The sequence below is a fragment of the Tyto alba genome, unplaced genomic scaffold (genome assembly GCF_018691265.1).
Source record: "Tyto alba isolate M040663 unplaced genomic scaffold, T.alba_DEE_v4.0 Super-Scaffold_10, whole genome shotgun sequence".
NCBI classification, from domain to species: domain Eukaryota; kingdom Metazoa; phylum Chordata; class Aves; order Strigiformes; family Tytonidae; genus Tyto; species Tyto alba.
Window position 1 is genome coordinate 4,199,484 of NW_024881262.1, and position 22,326 is coordinate 4,221,809.

The 22,326-nt window shown below is 37.1% G+C and overlaps 1 long non-coding RNA gene across 1 annotated transcript in view; it reads left to right on the forward strand.

Moving 5' to 3' along the window:
* The window catches only part of LOC116964821, a 68,765-nt gene extending 46,658 nt beyond the window's left edge, over positions 1–22,107 (forward strand). The window contains exon 3 of the long non-coding RNA XR_004408966.2: positions 22,071–22,107. This is a non-coding gene — a long non-coding RNA (uncharacterized LOC116964821). The remainder of the gene's footprint in view (positions 1–22,070) is intronic.
* Positions 22,108–22,326: the final 219 nt, after the last annotated feature.

Below are 22,326 nucleotides of genomic sequence, written 5' to 3' on the forward strand. Positions count from 1 at the left end.
TCCTTTTAAATAAGAAGAGATTAGTATGCTAGCTTCTAAATCAATAACCTGAGTTTAACTTTCTCCTGAAGTTCATTTACCGAACCTTTCAAATATTATTTTTTTTTGGTCATGCTAAGCTAAAACATTTAAGCACCAGAATATAGTTTATTTTGAAATAGTGCTTTTATACTTACTTTATAAGACCTGCTTAAATTATTCATATCCTTCAGAGTAACAGATGCTTAATTTATTAACTTATCCAAGTAAACAGCAAATCCATAGATTTGATAGTGGTTTTGAGGTAATTCTTTCATATGAAGACCTCCAAGCTCACAGGTATCTGCCTAAAATGAATGTATGAAACATGTAAGCCATGTATTAAATACTCAAAAATTTCCCCCCTTTTTCTCCTCAACTTATTTTCAGTTAAACTGATTTAAGGTTTAAAAACAAATAGTACTTGCCCCACTAAATTTGTAATGCACCTGTCTACACAAACGCAAAATCTAAGAGTGAGTTTAATGTCTAGTCAGTTATTGCTTCATGCACTTTAGGCATGGAGAACCTCAATTTGCTCAGCAAATTGTGTAAAAATATAAAAAACTGGGTTAAACAACAAAAAAAAAAGTTTTAAAAATATTTCTCCTATTGAAGAGTGCTAAATCTGTACTTTTTTAAAAAATCCAGATGAATAACAAGCTGAAAATATAAGTGGAAGCTGCTAGAAAACTAAACAAACAAGCCCAAATTCTTTAACTGTTGAGTCTTCTTTTTTTCTCTTTAGTTCAGTAAATCAATTTTTATGACTGTCAGAGATCCAGAAATTTGCATCTTGTACAAACAATAAACAAGCAGGAATAAAGACAGGAATGAAATTCCCATCATTATTATTATTTCTTGATTTTTTAAAGTTGGTTGATCTGCTGAGATCACTTACTGCAATGTTTGAGATAAAATAAGGATTCTTACAAATATGTGTGTTTAGGAAAAAGATTAATGTTTGGAAGGCAAGAAGTAAAATAATTGGATGGCATTGATTTCGTAAGTAAAATAATACTGGGATGCATTGTTCTATTTAGGTCATATTAAATTGTTTCAAAAGAGGAGAGTCTGCAAAAAGCCCACCACTCCCCACTGAGTCTTTGGTGTTTAGCATACACAACATTTTGTATGAGGGAGTTGGTCTGGTGAATCCCTGAGTGAATGGGGGAAGAATTAGCTCAGATTTATTAGGGCTACTTCTCCATTTCCTGAGAAGGTCACATTGGAAACTTTCATAAAAATTTCAAGTCGATCTCTAACTTTTCCATGTATAATTCATCTTTGGTCTCTTGCATTTCTTTTCTTTATGCTAGGTCCTAAACCTTTCAACTGATATTATAAAATCCAGGATGAAATGAGTGTTCTGAGATGGGAACCAATAAGACACACTTGTTGCTGAGATTTGTAAAGATCAGTTTTTAATAGTTGTGACTATTATCAGCTTTGATGTGGTCACTTAAAAAATAAATCTGTCTTTCTCAGTGGACATTTAGACTAGCTTAGTGCAATGCAGCAGGCTGCTTAAAATTACAATGTTTGTCACAAGACCAGGCAAAAACTTTTTTTTGTTTTTTAAAAAAACTAAGTTCATTCACTTGCAATCTAAAATGCTGGAGAATTCTACAGCTGCCAATTTCTGCTCACCTGAAGCCAGAGGGATGTCTTCAATATGCTAGAATAAGCCTGTATTTTCTGGATCTTAAGTGTATAAAATGAGCCAATGACTCAGAGAAAATTATTGATATTGCTTACACAGCTGTGTTTGCTTGATTTCCTATTATCTATATTGAGTATTCCCACAAGCTATGTTTTACCATGCTGGAAAGACTTTAAAATATGCCGATATCAGTATTAGTGCAAATTTGAAAGTGACCATAGGTGCTTAATCACAGACAAGTATAAGACTAATTGTCTCTTCTAAAAAGAATAGAATATACAATAGATAGGAAGACTCAAAGGGCTTGTTAAAACAGTTGCAAGCTAAAGCAGTTTCATTAAAAGGAGCCATATTCAACACCTGTCTGATGCGTGTCCATGTATATAGAGCATTTGTGCTACCAAGGTGTTGTGAATCCTAGTTACTGTTGCATTTGCTCACTTCAGACAGAGCTGCAGTGCTGTATTTTACGATTTATAGATTATACATACTATATAGACGTTGCTGAGGTATGTGCTAAGAGACAGCTCTTTGGTGACAAGTTGACAGCAAAGCTGAGCAGCAGGCTTTTTGTCTATAGACTCAGTTGCTCCTCAGAGATGGAGATATCAAACAGATGTCGGTAGTACATTTAGCTGTTTGCTAATAACTGATGTTGCGGTACTTTTGAAAACAACATTGAAGAGTTGCTTCCATTTAATAGTAAGCTTACAGTTTCTATAAAAGCATAAAACAAAATTGGAGGCAGCAAGCTCTTATGAAGATAAGGTATGTACTTGGCTTAAACTCTGAACAAAACAGGAAAGGTGTTTACGAAAACGTAATAAATTTTTGTGAGTGGTATGGGGGATGTAGCAACTTCAAACTTGTATCTGCAGAAATGAGCAGCGAGAAGCTATGTCACTTGACTGTTGGTACTGTCGGGTCCAGATAACATAACCAAAAGCAAGACGTCTCATCTTCTAAGTGTGTTACCTGAGCCTGAGAGCAGAGTGCTTTGCCTGAAGGGAAAAAGAATTGTTATAAGTAGTATGATTTAGTGACAGTGGACATTGTAAGGCACCACAGATGTTAACTGCTTTGGTACTGAGAATATAAAATAGAAAGCCCAAGGTCAGCTCGGTAACCAAATTCAATTTCTCCCAAAATGAAGAAATGATAGCTGGTATTGAATTTCTCCCCAAATGAAGAAATGATGGCTGGTACCATGACCACCAACCTGTACGGTGACACTTGGGTCACTGGAGTATCTGTGCGTTCCTATCAGCTCTGGTGCATGACTGGTTTTAGTGGGACTCGCACAGAGACACACACCTACACTTGCATGTTTTGGAAATTAATCTTCATCTTGAATGTTTCAGGACTTCAGGGTTTGTAATGCGCCTCTGAGCAAACTTGAGAAGTTGTAGTCTAGGTCAAGGTGGGTATTCAGAGACAGATGAGCTCCTTACAGATGCACAAGCCTGTGCTTTCTCAGCGCAACTATAGCTTTTGAAAAACTGGCTTGAGCATAATGATTTTTTGTTTTAGTTTTCCCACTCTAGATATTTCCTGCTACCTGTTCTCAGTTCATCACTTTCCTTGCAGCTTTTCTGCTTCTGTGAATGCAATAGTTGCAGATGGCTATGGTGTGGCTTTATAGCTACAAAAGAGCTTTTTCCTGGCACCGTGGTCCCTGTTCTGGTGCTCCTATCCAGAGGAAGCGAAGTCTCCACAATGATCATGTGTCATGTAAAATAAGGAAATGATCTGGTAGGTAATTCAGTAAACTCTGTATTTCTGTAGTTTGTTTCCTTTTAACTTCAGGATCATTCTTTGAGGCTGTCTTTTTGTTCATCTCAAACATCTTAATCAACTATAAATTGAGAAGCTATGCAACATCTTTCAAAATGTTGGTGATTCAGTGAATTTTAAATGGGCCCTGTTGAAATTACACTTTCAGTTGGTTAAGATTTAGAGATACTGTCCATCAGCCATAGTTCTGCATCTTCCAAATGCAATTTCCAGTATGCTAGTTGGCCATCATGACCAGATAGAAAAAATCAAACAACATTTGTGTGTTGGTGCTGCGAGTGGTTTCTTGTTCCCACATCTTGGTGGGGTGTAACCCCTTTGAACACGGGACTGTTCAGGTTGCTCTGGATCTCGGCTGAAATGTGCAGCTACAGAGGAGATGGTGAGCTGAACGCCGCTCCTTGGAGCTAAATATGCTGAACATGTTCAAATGCAAAGATTGAAGGAGTCTCGCGGAATTCCCTTGCCCCAGGAAGAGCATATTGGTTCATTATATCATGGAGAAATATTTGGCAATTAAAGCCGAAATTTATCCACAGAGGAAATAATTAAAAATATTATTATATATTTATGCTAATACATTTAACTGGAGTATACATATAAGTTCTGCTCAACTCATGATGATTATCTGTTGCACAAAAAAAGAACAAAGTAATTCTAATTAATAAGCAATATGAACTGAGATGATTTGTTAGGGAATGTTTTACTGTATTTCAATGTTACAAAGTGTTTGAGATTTGAAAATTAATTTGCTTAATTTACTGTTAGGTGGTATACACATATGGATTCCATTACAACCAACATTAAATAATGAAAACACAAGTAGCTAAAATACAACTTAACTAGTAAGGAAAGCTTGTCATGTAAAATAAAGTATTTTTGTAATAATGCTATTAAGCAGCCATTAGAGCTGTACTAGTGCTATGTAGAAAGAAGGAGCAGAACCATATTATTTCTGGCAACCAAATATATAAAAAATCAAAGTAAACAAGTAGGAAACGTAAGGCGTTCTTGAAACCAGTTTGCTTGTACCATTTCCCACTTTTGCTTCAAGCACTGTCATCTCCTGGGATCCAATATCCCCCTTTTCCTCAGTGAAGCCAGGAAATGTTTTCTGTGGGTTTTGTGCCAGATGTTTTGAATAATCTCCCTGCACCTTAATTAGCCCCAAACCCTGCACAGTAGGGAATTAACCTCAACCCAGTCACTTCTGAAGCCCAAGACCTGCTCTGTTGGCAAAGTCCATACCAGGGTACTTCATCATTACTCTTTACTGGCACCCCTGTATTCATAAAATATTGCTAAATTAGTTATACCACTTTAACTGCACCTCAGCTCAGCCCCGAGACTTGACTCCTCTAAACTCCTCATCTGTAATCGTAATGGTAAATCGTGAAGGAGTTTTGCTAAAACCAGAAGGTTGGTCTGCAAATTTCTTGTCAAAGTTTTCCAGGGGAAGGTGGTTAAATGCTTCTAGTAGCTAAAGGAGACAATCTTTAGTTGGTACAAGGAAAGATCAGCTGTGTCATAATCGTAAAATAGATTTTCAAGGTCCTGGCAATCGGGTACTTTGTCTTCATTAATAAATTATTATACTGAACTGCAATGTTAAATTATTTGCAAGGTTCTTTATTTTTTCTGTCTTTAGAGCACTGTTCCCACTGTAATACCGGGTGGGGGAAACATTAATTTTGGCTTGTCCTTATGTTTAAACATATCAAATTAAGTACTAATGAATTTTGTATATAAAATATTATATTACCTGACTATATGTTTAGCATTTCAAGAACGTGCCCTTGTTTGGCTTACATTATGAAGGGAAGTGCTGTTTTGGAGGTTGAGAGTACAGCTGAAATGAGGCAGGGTTAGATTCTCTTCTGCACATTATTTCTGATTGGCACAGAAAAGTCATTAAAGGAAAGCCTCAAGAACTGTAAGTTAAAAGTTCATCTAAAAAGTTGTTCATCAGGAACAAGAGATGTCTCCTGAACTCTCACCAAATGAGAGTTATGGGGAGGAGAATCATAAAGATGTCACAAAGGAAAGTTATAGTTCCCAGTGTAACTGAGATGCCCCTATTTAACATGAATTTGAAAGGATACAGCATACAAAGACTTTATCAAATCATAATACAATTTTCATTCAATGATTTTGGAAAATAAGGTGATAATTTGAGACAATTACTTCATAGTTTTGGTATTATTGTACTGAAAATACATATACACTCATATTTTGAACAAGATATGCATGGATGAAAAGTCAATCTGAGATTCCTTTCTGAATTATTTAGAATATTGACAGGAAAGGGAAACTGCTTAGTAGTTTCCACCATGTCTATAATGCAAGATGAGCAATAAATACAAGCTCTTCTTAACCCCCTGATTTATGACTTCATTAATAAAGATGGATGAAATTTCTTTTATTCATTACTTATTCAAATAGTTTGGAGAAAATATATATTTTAAATCAAATGCAATGGAATTTCTAATGAAGCCTCCAGAGAAACATCGAGTGAATATACAAAGAAAGATTACATATACTGATTCCAGAACAGTTTAATATCATAGTAAGGGAAAAAAAAAAAAACAAAAAACAAAAAACAAAAAAAACCCAAGCAAACAAAAAAAAACCCCAAAAAACCAAAAAACAAACAAAAAACAAACAAACAAACAAACAAAAACCAAAAAACAAAAAAACAGCTCAATCATATCATGTAGAATTTTTAATAACTGGATGTGATGTATAGAACCATCATTCAGTTGCTGAAATAAAAATAATTTAAACTAAAATATCAAGTATTAAATATATACAGAGTTGTTTTCTGTGGGCCATACATGCTGTATAGTCAATAAAAGCACCCATGGGATTATGGAAAATATCAGGATTAAGAAATCCTGAAGGTCAGATGTCCAGGGAGCATATATGTGATTTGTGGTTTTGGGGGTATTTTGAGGGTTTTTTTGTTTTGTTGTTGGTGGGTTTTTTTTGTTTTTGTGTTTTTTTTGTTGTTGTTGTTGTTTTTAAATTTGACACAGGAGCAACCCGCAGCACCCCTGTGATCCATTTGCTCATCTCAGGTGTTCTGCCTTTAAATGGTATTAGGTCTCCTGAATCTGGGATAGAAGTGGAACAGAAGATATTGTTCTGTAGCTTCAAAATGAGGAATTTAAAGTCTGAGATTATGATTGTGCCCTCAAGTCTGCCCAAAGGGCACTGTGTCTAGGGAGGTGGACTGCAGATTTACCTAGGTGACATTTCAGCTACACGTGAATGAAGTCTCATCCCTCCTTTCTTGAACAGCTACACCGATGCTGCTCCTAGGTCCGGACTGGTGTTACCTGGAAAATTAAGCCAGACTCCAGTGAATAGGGAGTAGACAGATGTGTAGTGTAGGAGCTGTTGGATCCCCTCTCATTTGAGGGCATCAGCTCGTTACTTTTTCAGAAGAAAATTTTTGTAATTTCTTTTGATTAATTTATAGATTTATAGACAAACTCCACGGGTTTACTTCAGTCTGAATTAAAGGGCTTGATTTTAGTTAGATGCATTTTCAGCAATCTGTGTTTGCTAAAAAATATCTTTTTAATTTAAGACTTGAATGGGAACTCAAACTTACATATCACTTTGTCAAGAACAAAATGGGAGGCTAAAGAAAGAGAATGTCAAACTGGGTTTTTTTTCAGCTTTAGAGGAATAAAAATCATTCTTCCAACACTGTTCACAGTATGATAGGTGGAGAACTTCTCTTCCCCTGCCCACCCCCTCCGCTCTGCTGCAACGGGGAAGGTTTCTATGGCTCCTGAGCTAGGGAGTGTGGGGAGATTGTACCTGGAAAGCCAGATTCCCTCTTGTACCAGGGCACATACATAGGCTGCTGGGCAGGAGGAAGGAAGGAGGGAGGAGATTATGAAGTTGGGCTTTTCTGGGATGAAGTACAGTTCCTGTGCAGTTCCTGGAGAGGAGTGTCTTTCAAGTGACCTGTGACAAATGTTTTCTTATGCTGTCTTCTGCTTACATGGGAAAATAGTAAAGAAATGTTGTTTGTTTGTTTGTTTGTTTTCTGCCAGCTTCCTTTGTTTCCTCTTTTCAGTGAAGCTGAGCACAAGCCATAAGAATGCAATCTATGACTTTTGCATGTGGAAACTTTGTTATGCTGAGTTTGGGAACCAAATTTCCTTTGGTGTGAAATGAGCTGAGACTGTGCTCTAATTGTTCACCGTTCCATGTTCTCCCTAATTTGTCATCTGTGTCTGAGTTGTGTTTTTGTATTTAATGACCTGTTTCCATTAATGAACAAAAAGTTAGGAATGAAATTCACTAGAGAAACTAGTGTCATAATCAGTTCATAGAAATAACTTCACCTTCTGCTTGATCCCATTTCTGTACTATTTTAAATGTATAGTTTCATTTTTAAAAATTCTGGTATCGGGCTTTTTAAAGCTAACTGAAAGTCTGTTCTGAAATACTGGCAATGAAAATAGTATTTTTCAGTGGAGTGGCAAAACTGACTTTTCACCTAAAGAAGGAACTTCAAGCAGGCTGAAATTCTGTTTTCTTAATTACATTTTGACAATTGAAGGTGTATTTTTCTGTTAGGTGTTAAAGGCCAAACCCGAGTAGCAGCTTTACAGCCAGCGTTTTCAGCCTTGCTATGGATGTCTTCTATGCTTGAATATAAAATGGAGTCACTGAGTTTTACTGGTGAGGAAGGAATTCGCAGTTGTTTTGCACTGCAGCTTTTAATAAGTGAAAGGAGCAATATATCTAACACTTTATTATGACTGTTTATGACTTTAATGGAGAATGTTTTGGTATTCTGAGTTCCTGCTGGAACTTTCCTTGTATACATTTATGGATGTTATATTTGCTTGTTTGTGGATTCTCATCACTTCTGGTGTAAATTTCAGTGTATATTAGTCAAGGCATGGAAAAATGCAAATAGTGTCTCAGAAGTGCTGAAAGTAGGCAGACATGGGGGAGAACTCCTTGGCAGTTTGTTGGAGGTACAACTGGGATGAGAGACATTGGAGTGGCTGTGAAGATTGGAATTCCCTTCCTAAATCCCTTTGGCTAATATGATCTGCATTTCTGCCTCAAATAATATATACATGATCATCTTATCTGTCCCACATCCCCTGTCAGAAGAGGGCTGTATTAGGCTGTGAGAAGGTTAATTTCAAGGATATTAAATATTGCAAGGAAACTACAATTAGTTTGGTCATCTTAATATGAAAATAAAAACCTAAATCATAACCTGGATCGTTATGGAGATGAAGGTTCCATACGTTATTTGTAACTTTAAATCTGCCCCAGCTGGTATTCATAACATTTAAATGTTGTGAAGCAGATCTGAAGACCAGTGATGGAAGTCCCCATGTCCATGAAGGCAGGGCAGAAGGATCTTTGCATCACCTGTAATGAAGCTCAGATTTTTTTTCTTCAATGCAGATTGTTCTCTTTTCTCCATTCTGTAAAATCCAGAGGTGCATATTCACTTTAGATTCCTTACACTTTAATAAATGAACCAATAAGAATTGCACTGAGAGAACTAGAGCTTCCAGAAAGAAGCACTATGATCCATTTTAAAAATCTCTGGTAATTTTTGAAAGTGTTTTAAATAGTGAGACACAGTAGAGTAGGACAGTTTTATTTTTTGTAACTGTTAATTTGTGCTCTTTAAATTATTTCCTTCTAGATGGCAAAGCCCTTTAAGGATGATTGCTTCATTCATCTTCTGTCTGTGGGGGCCAGGCACTGAGTGAGAAATTAGAATTAAATGTTTTGGTTTTTTTTTTTTTTTTTTTTTGCATATAGGCTATCACCATGCTGATCCCTGTCCTGCACATGCCATCAGTGGCAAAATAAATTTCCAAACTTTGACTTGTTTTTAAAAATTATTTTGACAGATGGCATATGCATGGGCAATTTAAAATCTGACTTTTATTGTGTGTTTATGATTCTTTGTAAATAATTGCATAGTTTCTTCTGAAGAAATAACATCTTAAAAGATGATTACATCTGAGGATGTTCTGCTTAGTTCAGTATATCACAAATCACAGTGTCTTTCTGTTAAAGAAAGTTTTCCTGCTGATTGTATTTTATTGTACAGCAGCATTGCATATAATGATTACTTCCTTTTGTGTTGTACTATAGCAAAGTAGTTACTGAAATCTACTGTGTACTTAGCACCTGCCAGATTTCATGCACCAGCATTTTTCTTTTCCTTTTATTTTCCTTCTCAGCTCCCTGTACTCCCCGTGAAAGCATTGCACAGCTTGCTTTCCATCTACTCAGTTGCTTGAAAGGAGAGAGTAGAGGATCAGGGAGAAGCTGAAGCTGTATAAATCCAGTAAAGGATCAAGTATCTGTGGGCAAGAAGGCCTTCGTGCGTATTAAAGAAAAAACTCCAAATACATTCACAAAGGTGGCTCCTGGCACTGGCCATTAGCTGATGCCTGCTGGACACCACTGGCAACTGTTTGACCTGTGGAATGGTCTTGCATTGACTAAACATAGATTTACCTTGCTTATTAGTTTGGCCTGTTGCTTATTACCTGCGCCATGTTAAATGTTTGTTTTGTAGCTCACATCTCCATGTCTTTGCTCTCCATTTCTTCTCTTTTGATCAGGCATAACCATTCTGAATTATGCTACATATTTTCCATGACAACACATGCTTTCCAGTGGCCTTGGTCCTGCAAGGCCTCTGACTTCTGAAGTACCCTCTGAAGTCAATGTTATCTGTGAAAAGTTCATGCACGTAGGATATATTTTACATTATTAAATGTCATTTATCATAAAGTAGGATCCAGAGTTTGGTCTCACTTATTAAAACATAACAAAACGATGCAAAATCAATACTGGAGAGGAAATTCAAACCACTGTGCAATGTTCAGAACTAATATTTTACCTTATTTATATGGATGCTACATCATATTGAAGAAGGAGTTATACATTATCCTACTCAAGCATTATATAGTGGGGGGAAGTGATATAAGTTATTTCCTTGTCCTATGAAACCAGAAAAATTGCAACAATGCTTTTGGAGAGTCACTCAAGAGAATAAGTAGTATTTTGGTTGAAAGTACAACTGGATGTTATCTGCCAATATTTATGTCTTGTAGGACCAAAGTTCCTTTGCTACACTCTGGAAATGTGGACTGCAGGTGGAAAATTAGAGATTTATCATTGTCTCCAGTCCCTCTAAGCATAAATCCAAATGAAAGTTAAGCACCTGAAACTTGACTTGAATGGCTGCAGAAGTTGAAGTCCATTGCCTTAACTTATGGTTAACATCAGGTACATCTCTGATGTTTTCTTTTTGCCCTTGAGGTTACCTGGGTGAAAAAGCTCAGTTGTTGCAAAGTCTCTGAAATATCTCAGTTTTGATTGAGGAGCTGATCCTCTCTCAGGCTGGAATGCTTGAGTCTCCTCTGCTTGCCTGCCCAGAAAACAGAGTGGGCTCTGCAAAGTCTGCAACAGGCAGATATTAGCTTGTTTAGCTGAAAAAAAAAAAAATCTGTATAATACAGACCTTCTCTATCCTGAGGGATGTCAGGGCCACCCATCTGCAGACAGTGCTTCAGTGACATGCCATCACCTGCCTTTAGAAACTCTTCTCTCATGCACAAAATAATTAAAGACTTTAATTGTTTTGGAGTGGAGGAGTGGAAGGGGACGATGACATAAGTGTTGTTCTGGAGGTGGTGCTTTGTGAGGGGTGTGTGGGATTCCTCTGTCTCCAGGGTTCCCTGTGGCCACACAAAAGCATCTGCTGGAAGTTGTAGCCTCCACTCCAGGAGGTCAGCACATAGAGGTCATTTGACTTTATTGTCAATAAGAAGTTATTCCTACCCTGAGCATTGCGTTGCACTTCACTGGAAAGATAAAGACAACTGAAGCTCTCCTGAGATTTGCATATCTTTTAACATGTCCTGTAAACAGACTTTGCTGTAGAACATAGAAGCGGGGATGATAACTGATTTTCCAGGACAGAAACTGTGTAAATACATCTTCACTGATGTGCTGGAGGTCCCAGAAACAATCAAGAAAAGAACAAGCATGATTTCAGCTGTTTCTAATCTAATTTCTTTGCAGTATATGACTACAAGTACTGCCCTGTGGAACCCAAACCTCAGCAGTTACCTTTGAGTGCTGTTGATGTTGTTTGGAGCTGTAAAGCATTACTTGAGTTTCTGTACATGCATGGCTTTGGATGTCAATCATGGCAAAGGGTTGTCAGTTCTGCCTTTTATTTTAGGCCTTCACACAGCTCCACGACAAAACTAAGTTATTACATTGAAAATTTGACCAACTGGGGTTTGTATTTAGTAAGAAAGAAACCAGAGAACTAGGCTTTTGCAGGTGTCCGGGCTCCTCTTAAAGACAGGCTAAAACGTGCTGTGGATCTTGCTTCTCTAGAGTCATAGTCCTTTTTTGGAATATCTATATGTTTGTATCTGAACTTTCTGCTTGCTCAGATGATTTTTGGAAGGAACTGAGTATTTTCAGGTTTTTCCTCATCATATAAATGCAACAGATGCTCACAGAGCCCACTTAATCTCCAGGTGATTTAAGGTGTTCAAGCAACTCCAAAGACTATGGATGTGCATAGATCATAGAATGATAGAATGGTTTGGGTTGGAAGGGACCTTAAAGCCCCCCCAGTGCCCCCCCCTGCCCCGGGCAGGGCCCCCTTCCCCCAGCCCAGGGGGCTCCCAGCCCCGTCCAACCTGGCCTTGAACCCTTCCAGGGAGGGGGCAGCCACAGCTGCTCTGGGCACCCTGGGCCAGCGCCTCACCCCCCACACAGGGAACAATTTCTGCCTTAGGTCTCATCTAAATCTGCCCTTTTTCAGTGCAAAACCGTCCCTGCTCGTCCCATCCCCAACCCCTGACCCAGAGTCCCTCCCCCCCTTTCCTGTCCCCCCTTTAAGCCCTGGGAGGCCGCTCGAAGGTCCCCCCGGAGCCTTCTCTTCTCCAGGCTGAACCCCCCCAACTCTCTCAGCCCGGCCTCCCAGGGGAGCTGCTCCAGCCCCCCCAGCATCTTTGTGGCCTCCTCTGGATGTGTTTGAGATGCTTTTGAATTCCTTGTAGGAGTTACAGTGCATTTTAGCCATGGCTGCACGCCATGGTTTCCTTGACACCAAAGAAAGTCCTGTGTAAGAACCGTATGAAGGACAGGAACATTTAATTTAGAGATCATTGGACATATCAGAGTTGTTGAAGTTACTCAGCAGCTTTGTAAGAAACTGAAAAGCAACTTAATGGTATTCCAAAATATGAAACAAGAAATAAATCTTTGTTGTATTGCATGTTCATGGCAGAGGTGTGTAGGACGTTTCATCTAGGGGCTTAGGTCAACTTTGTGGCATGTGCTGAGCTCCAGGCTGTGACATCTGTGCGGCCAACAGTGCCTGATTAGACAGTTTAAAACTATCCTGAGAATGTCTGCATTCTACTGTTGTCATACTATTTCACATATAGACATACTGTGAAATGCTGACATATATATCCAATTAAATGTCTTTTAACTAAATCACATCAAATTCCCTGATGCATAGGGTTTAAAATTGTTGTGAGTGACTTTCTGGGAAGATGTAAGGAAACTCTTACCAGTTAAGTGAGAGTGGGCATGAGTTAGAAAATAATGCAGTTTCTAATCGCACAACTGTCTAATCCAGTAATTCCTTGGATTATTGTTTTATGACTTTGCATCTTGTTAAATTCTCTCTTATTGCAGAAGAACTCAAAACATCGCTTTAGTTGATGATCTGAGAAGTCCTGAAGGAGACTATTAATTATTGTGAGGTGATTAATTTGCATCCACCGATGAATTTATCCCTGTTCCTTCTCTGATTTGTAACAGTGAAAACTGACTCTTCTTAATTTTTGTCACGTAGCACAACTTTTCACCCTAAAATCTGATATAATCCTTGATGGCTGATCTGTAGAATCCTACAATAATCCTTTTATGATAATAATAACTCTTGAAGTGACCATTCAAAGGCCTTAGGAACTGCAGTGCTCCTAATTAACCTCTCTGAGACAGTGTTTATTCCGTTTGTCTTTTTTCTTTCTTATTTTTCTGTGTTACAATGGCATCTGTTTGTTCCCATTTTTTCTCTCTTCCCCCCCACCCCCGCTAATTTCAGATAGGGGAAATAAAAATCTAACTTTGTTGGAAATTCATTAATATTAAACTATTCCCCAGATAAGCCTGTAAATCTCAACGATGCATAGTTTGTCAGTACCTTACTCAAGAATTCACCCTTGGAATGAATGCAGGTCTGCAGTACAATTTAGTAATAATTTCTTGCATATTTAAATTTACATTTCAATTTAGAAACGTGAACAAAATTTCTGTTTTCACACTGCGAATTTGCAGGGATGAACTGTTCCAGTCTGAAAGCAGAATGAACAAATAACTTTTAAGAAATTATAATGTAAACGTCCTTTTAACAAGAACTCAAAGTTATTTGCTACTGTTTTTATAATCGTTATTAAATATACATGTAACTGCACAAATACAGTGGGTACAGAGGTTGGTGTTCTAAAAACTAGGAATTAGACATCAGTATCCTCACTCATGGGACTTCCCAAGATGATTTATCTGGGACTTTTTGAGTCATATGAGATGGACGTTTGACCCTTTGTGATAGGTTTGTCAGCTTTTCTTTTGATTAAAAAATACAAATTTAATAAGAAAAAATACAAATAAAATAACCCAACTGAAATTACATTCTGAATTATTTAGGATTACACAGGAGATGAAAGCTGCATAGAAATTTCCAGGATGGAGATAATGCATCATGATCGATAAATTAATACTATCCTTCCTAAACCTAAATACATTTGGCATACATTATTAAAAAGGTATAAAATTGTCTGATTTCATTATTAATGCAAGGTTATGCTATAGCTTACGTGTATACCTCAGGAGGTCATACAGTACAAAGTTAGCATTTGGATTCATAGTTTTTATTTTTTTAATTATTTTAAAGGATTATAGAAGACCGGATTTCGATCTTCACTTTCTCTTCAATCTGTTTCAGTTAAATCCTCCTTGCTCTTTGGAAAGAAATGTGGGATTGGAGGGGTACTAAAGAGTTCTTAAATTTAACAGTACTTGGGGAGTATGCCTTCATGAAGACCATCCCTATAAAACCACTCTTTCTGTTACAAAGGAAAAGGACAATAGGCAGATGAAAAATGTGTTGACGCTGCACTTGCATTGTTCATGCCTCTGTGCCTTTATATCAATATACTACGTTTTCTAAATCTGCAAGCTTTTCTTTAGCAGCTCTATTTTAACATCTTTAGCATGCCTCAGTTGGTTGGGTCAAGCACTGTCTAGCACTTTCTGTATGACATATTTTCCTCCCTAAAACACTCTGCTATTTCCCTTCTTTATCTACCCTCATCTCTTCTCGCTAGAGATTGTAAATGTCAATATGCTTGCTGATAATTTGCTGTTTGAGGCTACCTGACTCTTGAGCAAAATCCTAATGCTTGTTATGGCTCGTCTGTGTTATTTCATTGACTTTGTTCCTGTCATCAGCTAATTCACTTTAAAGCTATTTTTACAGTAATATGAAAAATCTGTAGATATTTCTAAAGTTTGGGATATATTTTCAACTATTTTTTCTTGCAATAAGTTCACAAACTCAGCTGTAATGAGACTCCCGCTGTGCCAGAACTTCTTGACATAACTTTGCCAAGACAGACAGAGCCTGCCCTGAAGACATTGCCTTGTGAGTAGAAATAAGAAAGTCATGGCATGCTGAACTTAGGCAGAGAATGGTAGTTCGTTATTTTCAAAAAAAGATCATAGGTTGTATGAGTGTAGATGCAGCTGGAACTCCTACTTGGGCTCTGGGCATCATTTAAGGGTTTCCATCTTTACAGGTTACTGTTACTTTACAGACTGTATCTTCTATTTTCACTTGAGTTTTACTTTCTGTGCCAAACTGTTGGAAGTCCGTGTTTACTGCCCTGAAATTTGTGCGTTTTCTTTAGACAAACTGTTTGGAAGAATACTGTGGAATGAGAGTGAAGGAATTCTGTACACCTTTTTAATTGCAAATTATGCTTTTAAGGAGAAGAGGGATAGTTGTGCTATATTTCCCACTTCTAAAGTAGCAGATAGGTTGATTACATTTTTCTCACTAATTTTTTCTAAGTTGCACTATAATCTTCAGTAATTTATTGCTTACTGCCAGAGAGAGTACAGAAGTGTCCCATGGAGATCAAATCCATCTCTACAGAATAAAGAGACCACCTTCTAATGTGGACAGTAGAGTTTACCCTCTTCTCATATACTTCAGCGTAGTGAATTTACTTGAGACTTTCTATTATGGAAATACTGTTGCATGTCATTCCAAGAGAGATTGTCTTGAGATTCCAGTACTTTATAATCAAGCAAGAAATACTGAGATCTGTTTTTCTTACAAATAACATGATCCTTTTATAAACTTTTCTTCTTAAATTTCATGTCAACTTTTGTGTTTTGAAGCTGTGCCTGTTAGGCAATTTGACTCCCACATATTTTTTTTTTTTTTTTTTTTTTTTTTTTTTTTTTTTCCCCTGCAGAACATAAATCTTGTGAACTTCTCTGAAAGATCCAATTTCCAGGTCACTCTTAGTGATAGTTGACAGACTTGTACATTTTATCCAGGATTATTCACAGATAAACTTAAGAAGTGGGCAAAATGGAAACTTTAAAAACTTCATACTTCGCTATGAAATGAATAGGTTCAGTGAATCCTTCTGCAGATTTAAAAGTGTTTTCACTTCCTATATAATGTGTAAATTATCCTAAATCATTAAAAATAACTATATCTGTGCTAAAATTTTCAAACGCATTCAAGAAAATATGAACTGAGGTAGAAATATATCTTGTAATACTGTTATATTTTTTAGTATATGCAAACTGATGTTTACTGTGTTATAAAATATCATCAAAACAAAACAAGAACCCTTTCTATGTCTGTATATGTGTACCTATAGCATTTCAGGAGAGGTGCAGAACATATAAAAAGTGGCATCTTCACCACTAGCCTGCTTCATCACTTGTCAGCCACAGCAGTGGTGTCTGTGTTCCTGTTATTAGATGCTCAGGCCACAGTCAGTATCTTCTCTTTATAGTCTTCTGTACCTATCTTGCTTGCTAGAAAGGCAAGGTGAGATTGGAATCACCTCTTTATGCTGGTAAAAGTCAGTTTATCAAAAGTCAGTCAAAATACTGCAATGTAGTTAAATATAATAGGAAGATTATATATTATTATGTTTTAATTCTATTTAATTATGTATATTTAAAACCATATGTTTATCATACTACAATGATTAGACTGTTCTTAATGCTCTAGGTAGCATCTGTTTGCTTTTATAGGGATAGTATTATTAATAGAAGTACCAACACTAGCAGAAATAAAGAAAAGATGCATCTTTCCATTATCAGCTAGCTCCTTTAAAATACCTCCAGCTGTTCCATCTTCTCAGTAGTTCGCTGCCATCATCTAAATCAAACAGAAATACAAAAGAAAGAATAAGCAACACTTACTTATCTTTTTCACCTAATTTATTTTGTGGTTCCTTTTTATAGTTGTGCATCCTAATTTTTATTTTGTATGTATTGTTGAAACTGTGAAGTCATTGTTAAGCATGCAGATGAAAACAGATTTCAAATGTGATGGGTAAAATTGATTAAGTGTTCTTACCAGAGATAATCAATTCCAAGGTCTCTGGCTGTTCCAAGGCCACAACCTTTGCTGGAAATAGAATGAAGCAAGAAATTGAAAGAAACTAATGATTCAACCTTAGAATTCCAGAAAACCTGAGGAGAAATACACTTCAAGCTTGCAGCAGTAGTATGTGCACATAAGTTCCTTTTTTTTCATTAAAGTTTAAGAAGATTTGGAGTGCATCTTGTGTGAAATCTATGCTGTTTGGAATGCAGACACTGTAATCCTTATCTCTGCCAAAATTCATCCCAATCCTATCATCTATTAATCTAGTATGTAAACCATAGAATAAGATTATTGTGTTCTGTATTCTTCCACCTCTGTCTACTGTTGGCCCGTCATCAAGAGGACATTAGGGGTATGGACACTGGTACAACTCTTAATAAGTTACTGAAACCAGGAAGAGTGTGCAGTAGTAGAAGATCCAGTTCTGGGTTTCTCATTGGTATGAGCTGCTTTTTAAATATAAAACAAAGTAAGATGGATGTTCAGTCCCCAGAAAGCTCTCTATCTCTGGTAATCCATCTCTCTACACGCCTATTTCTATGTATAGTCCCATACATTTTTGGTATGAGAATACTGTTGGAAATATATTCTAGGAGCCTAAATAAAATGGGAGAAAGATCTCTGTAAAGGTCTAAGATCAACCTTTGTGTAAGGATACCTTTTAATATCTGCAAATGCTGTTCCTTTCTGCTCTTGTCTTTCGCCTCTTGGGATGCATAGGTTTAATTGGTTGCTTTTAAAAATTCCTACTGGCATCAAGGTCTCATAAATGTTGGCAAAAAATTCCACTTAGTTTCCATTATTCTAAGATTGAGAGACTAAGTCTGGCAAATCTGTCTGCCCAGACAGAACTCCCCCAAATTCTCTGTGAATTGATAGCTCTGACCTGCACCTGCTTGATTTCTGCAATGACTTTATGTGGTAATCAGAATTGCACATAATTTTCCAGATGAGCTTTCAGTAGCATCTTTCTCACTGCCAGGGTGTCTTTCTATGATTTATGCTCCATTCCCTTGTTTGCCCGGCATAGTGCTGCTTACTACTGGACAGATGGTTTTATTATTTGCAATCACCACAAGATCTCCCATATGATTTCTGTATTCAACAATGATTTCTATGTTTATTTTTGGTTCCCAGATTATTGCCTTGCTTTTGCCAATGCTGGGCTGTCTGTATCCACCCATAAACCAAATCTACTCAATCACTGTGTATCTGGTGGTTCTGTGGTGTGATACTATTTTTGTGTTATCATTAGAGGTAGTTGTTCTGGAAACTGAAGGCCTCTGCCCCATTTGTATATAACATAATTCCTGCATGCTGACCCAGTAACTTTTTCCTATAGATGTTTATTTTCTATCATTTTGCTATTTGCCAGTACCTCTGGCTTTGCCTAAATACAAGAATATTTTAATTTATCCATGGAAATTCATATTTTTCTGCTTTATACCTGTATAGCATATGCAGCTTTTTTAAAAGTATAAAGAGGACTCATCTGATGGACCACCACTTTTTTTTTCCTTTTGAATAATAAGTACGTTAAAGGGACTAAAGAAATTTTCTTTTTCTCAATAGTAAATCTATGCTATTCATCAAGTGATGCCATTTTGTATTTATGTTCACACAAACATTTTTCCCTTTAATACCTATTTAACATTTGGGGTTCTTCTGTAGTACAAAATCCAGTTACAGCCCTGTCATCGCTTGAAACGGATAATGTGATTTAGTCTATTAGAGTAGATGGGTACCATGTTATAACACTGCCCCTGAGTCAAGTTACATTTTAGTCATAAAAACAGGGATGATTAGGTTAACATGGTTAAAATACGATTTAGTTATACCTCAGCCACAAAACATTTTTAGCCCGGGCAAAATACAATCTTTCTTGTGCTCAGGTAGAGTGTTTATTTTTGCATCAATGGTGACCCACATACTGAGTCTAGGATGGCAGGTCCCATAAAGTTGCTGTTATTTATCAGTTAAATACACTTATAAACTGCTTGTTTGCTCCTGCAAATACTCCGAAAATTCTCTAATAGCAGCCTTTATGAGTCCTCATATCCTCAAAAAATAAACATAATCCAGATCTGATTAATACTACTGCCTCATTCCAACTTCTCTTGTCTTCTGCATGGAGTAGAAATGACTTACACTTGAAGAATAGGTATCCACCACTTACCTTGTCTTCTAGAAGAGGCCTCTAAATAAATCTCTTTCAATAGAAAGGCCACAGGTTGTTTTCCAAGTAATATAGAGACTACTAGTAATTGAGAAAGATGGATTAACATCCAAGCACGCTATCACTAGAAATGATCAAAGAAATTAAGTAGATCTCTTATTTTATTTCTCTACTTTATATGTTTATCTTTTATGCTAAGAACCTCCATTTCCTCAATCTGTCAGACTGTAAAGTCTTTATTTAATGAGTATTTGCAATGACTTGAATAAATTGCTGCTTAGACTACTCCTCCCAAATTACTGTTCTTCATCAACTGGAAAATACAGTCTCACTAAATACCAACACATGTTTCTTGAAGTAAGATCACAAAGCACTTGCAGTCACCTTGGAATTGATTTGATAAATACACCGTTCCAATTAATAACACTGATATGTCTTCTAAAATTTTAAAGAAATCTAATCCGTATAAATTACAGGAGATGTTGTCTTTTCCTGAGCAATTCAGCTGTCCTTTCTGGAGTGTGAGCAATGATCAGCAGTAATGGGAATGTCAGAAAATGGGAAGGAAAGACAAAAAGGCAATGTAGGGATTGGGTGCAGGAAGAGCAGTGTGAACTCTTAGAATTCAGTTACCTCTTTGGATTTTGTGTGACATGAGATGTTTGTAGACAAATCTTTTTTCAGCATGAGAAATAAAGCTCTGAAACTTGGCTCTTGCTTCAGGCCTGTGAGGCTGGCATTTCTGTCCTTCTCTGACCAGGCTTGCTACAATTCACTGGTAATAGGTGATGGAACAAGCGAGCAGAACTGTGAAGCACATTGTATGATGACATTGGGCTTCTGGTTTAGCTTTTTTCCTCTCTCTGATATGCCTGCAGTCACTAGTCATGCTGCCTCCAAATTTGGGTTGTGGCATTGGCTTCTGAAGAAGTGTTGTTTTAGCAGCCTGCAGAGACATGGATCAACTGATGTCTACATGGTGCGGCTTGAGGTACATCTTAGATGACATCATTTTTTTTCCTTTGGTTTCCTGTGTGGGTGGATATTCTGTAAAGTATTTCTGGCCTGCTCCATCTCTAGCTCTAGAATATGGTTCCAGGTCTTTATTTTCAATTGAGACATTCATTTAACTTGTGTTCATCATTGAATGTGCCTGTCTTTTGATCTCATGATTTTGGCTTTTTATCTGAGCACCGTGATTAGATTGCTTTTTGAATGAAATCCAAGTCTTCTGTGCTGCACTTGACAGTTTTCAATAAGCCTATATTTCTGATTCATGGATACCACAGCTATAAAATCTGGCACAGGATAATTTTCCATAGCAGTAAACAAAATGAAAATACAGAAATCAAAAAGACTCATAGGCAAAGGTTGTTGCCCCTTGTGCTCTTTTTATTTCTTTTATTTTTCTATTTTAAAGGCATCTGCAGAACGGAGCTTTCCTGTTACATTGTACTACATCCCAGTTTCATTTAAGTACAGAAAATACCTTTTCATTCATTCAACCATGAAGATATTGCTGTTACAAATGGATTTTTCTATAAACATCATCCCATGTAGTCAGGTCTGGATCACATCAAAACAATCTGTTTGAAAAGAGCCGTTGTAATGCAGCCTAACTTTTTGTTTCTCCTTTGACATCAGAAGCTCTTCTACCTATTAAGTGCCTCAATAAGAAGTCCTTCTAAATCCTCAAATCTTATGTATCTTTATATAATTTTTTTCAGTGCACGTAGTTTACAACTTCAGCTGCCTCTGATGTCTGTTTTTATACAGCTGGTCACCGCTTCAGACTAGAAGTGTTTCACAGGAACATCCATGGTCTGCCCAAATTATCCATCCTCTCCACTCTTTTTGATGGCTGCTCACGTTTCAACTTCCTCCATGAATATGCCATACTCCTCCTTGGAAAATTTCAGTAGACTTTCACAACTCCTCTTCTTCATGAACCGCCAACCTGTCTTTGATTTATCAGCCTTTTCATTTCTTTGCATCTTTATCTCTTCTTTGTAATCTGTGTAACCGATTTATCTTTTCAGAGATATGCTATAATCCACATGGTATCCAACCTAACAGTATGTGGCTGTGGAAGTGCCTTTTTTTCAAGTTGCAAAATGTGGTATAACATCCAGACAGAGCTGCTTTGCTTTAAGATTAAGCGCTAATTCAAGTTATTTATTTTCTTCAAAACTAGCAGAAAGAGTGATCAGTATGTGAATATAAGGTATAGTTTTCGGTTTATTTTTCCTGGCTTCATGGTGTTTAATTGAATAATGTCATTGTGGTAAATGGAGACAGGGAATACAGAAACAGAAAGCTCAAATACAGTGGCAGAGATGAGGGCAGGAGTGGGCAGGCTAGTGAATAGAGAGACTTCACTCTTCTCTCACCAGATGAACTTGGTGGTTTAATCTTTCCTAGGCTGAGACAAGCATCAAAGAGTTAATAAACCATTAAGAGACCTTGGGCCTGGCAAAGGAAGTAAAGATGAGTGAGTAGTCAGCAGCAGGAGCTGCTTAAAGGACGTGCTCCTTCTATCAACGCAGTGGTGGTGCAAAGACTTTGAACGAAACTAATCAAGTCTCTCTTGCAAGGCAAAAATAATGTCTAAATAAAATAAAATTTGAAAAAGCCTTTGTTGTGTTTTACACTTTGTCATGTGTCTTGTTTAGGAAGCACTGCAGTCTGCCAGGAGAAGAGGACATTTGGGGGTTGTTTCTGTTGGTGATGCCAAGTTAAGGAACTGCAGCCAAGGGATGTGACTTAGGGTAAGTAAACCCACATGTTCCCAGTAATCACCAACTGGGCAAATGGGCCATGTCTTGAATGAAAGCTGCAAATGGCAGTGGCAATCATGGGGCTTGCTTACCACTTGCAGCTCTGTTTAAGTTGCTAAACTGAATAACTAGATGTGTAATAGTAAATCAG